We start from the raw sequence: 223 nt of genomic DNA, 5'->3' as shown, positions 1-223 counted from the left end.
ACCAGTTGTTCCACAGGAGAAAGATGAGGCCTTCTGCTCCTGTAAAGATTTACAGTCTTAGAAACCCTGTACAGGGTCGCTATGAGTCAGAACTGACTCCATGGCACATAACCATCACCACCATATATATACATATGTGTATATATACACATATATGTACATATACACACACATGCATAACATTTTAATTGAAAATATAATTTATTTTTGTTGTGAGCATATT

The sequence above is a fragment of the Chrysochloris asiatica genome, unplaced genomic scaffold (assembly GCF_000296735.1).
Source record: "Chrysochloris asiatica unplaced genomic scaffold, ChrAsi1.0 scaffold00115, whole genome shotgun sequence".
NCBI classification, from domain to species: Eukaryota; Metazoa; Chordata; class Mammalia; order Afrosoricida; family Chrysochloridae; genus Chrysochloris; species Chrysochloris asiatica.
This window is presented reverse-complemented; position numbering follows the sequence as displayed.